A 1675-nucleotide genomic window follows, 5' to 3' on the forward strand; every position below is an offset into this window, starting at 1 on the left:
TGTATGGAAGACAGATCTAGGAAAAATTCTAGAGTGTTTCAGTGGTCCTGAAGGAAATTATTAAGGGGCTGCAAGATCCCTGCAAGAGAACCGCGTCCAACAGTATTTGTTCATAAGATACCTTCCCATGTCAGCTGTCTCTAGGCTAAGCTTGTGTAATGGTGTTGATCTGAAAAGTAATGTGGAGCCTCTAAAAGCCTCTGATCACATGCAAAAGATGAAGTTCTGGTCTCAGGGAGAAGAATCCACCCATAGAATGTCACACTCCTGTAAGTCACAGCAAAGGACCACTGACTGAAAATTCAGTTGAGGATCACATACTGATCAGCCTTCTTGGAATTTCTCAAGGAAGGAAAAATATTGTTTATTTATTTATTGAGATGGAGTATTGCTCTGTCACCCAGGCTGGAGTACAGTGGTACCACCTCAGTTCACTGCAACCTCCGCCTCCTGGGTTCAAGGGATTCTCCTGCCCCAGTCTTCTGAGTAGATGGGATTACAGGCGCCCACCACCGGGCCTGCCTGATTTTTGTATTTTTGGTAGAGACAGGGTTTCACCAAGTCGGCCAGTCTGGTTTTGAACTCCTGACCTCGGGTGATCTACCCACCTCAGCCTCCCAGAGTGCTGGGATTACAGGCGTGAACTAGTCTTGAACTCCTGACCTCAGGTGATCCTCCTGCCTCGGCCTCCCAAAGTGCTGGGATTACAGAGGTGAGCCATCACGCCCAGCTGCCACACACTTTTAAACAGCCAGAACTCACAAGAACTCACTATCACGAGAATACCACCAAGGGAATGGTATTAAACCATTCATGAGAAATCCACCACCACCATGATCCAATCACCTGCCACCAGACCCCAGTCCCCACCTCCAATACTGAGGATTACAATTCCATGTAGATTTAAGATGCTAATGAAACATGCGACGTATTTACAGGCATGTACAGCTGCTGCTCATGTGCACCCAGAGGACCACCCAGAACATGCTTACTAGTAACACCTCTTCCCACGTCCTTATGAATAATCATGTAAGATTTCCTTTGTGCCAGTCTGTGCTGCCTCACCCTTATAAGCAGCCTGCCCTGATTTCTCTCTCTCTCAGAGTGTTCTGTCTATTCTGCCCTTAACTTTCAAAATATTGTTTTTCCTTTGCAACAAATTATGCTCACCTCTTTTGCTGTGTATCTCTTGCTTAAATTATTTTAAACTAAGAAGACAAGAACTGAGGTATTACCACAACTGTCAACAGAAGGAGGCATTATTTATTAAACAACTGAGGGCATGTGAGTTCTGGGAATAGAGTCACTTGGCAACCAGGACATTCCAGCCACCAATCTTTCTAGAGAACTCTAGGAAGACCAGAACAATTGACCAGTCATTAGTAACTCCCAGATCCCGAGATCCTGGAAACTATGACTAGCAGAACTTTAGGGGTCTCTTGTCTCTGCATAGCAAATCTTTGGTGGCTACTGTCTTAGTCTCTGGTAACTCTTCCCCACTGATGTCTGTCTTTGTCCTCTTTTTTTTTTGAGATGGAGTTCTGCTCTGTGGCCCAGGCTGGAATACAGTGGCGTGATCTCAGCTCACTGCAACCTCCGCCTCTCAAGTTCAGTGATTCTCCTGTCTCAGCCTCCCAAGTAGCTAAAAGTACAGGCGTCCACCACCACGTCCAGC

The sequence above is a fragment of the Colobus angolensis genome, unplaced genomic scaffold, assembly GCF_000951035.1.
Source record: "Colobus angolensis palliatus isolate OR3802 unplaced genomic scaffold, Cang.pa_1.0 Scaffold25, whole genome shotgun sequence".
Taxonomy (NCBI): domain Eukaryota; kingdom Metazoa; phylum Chordata; class Mammalia; order Primates; family Cercopithecidae; genus Colobus; species Colobus angolensis.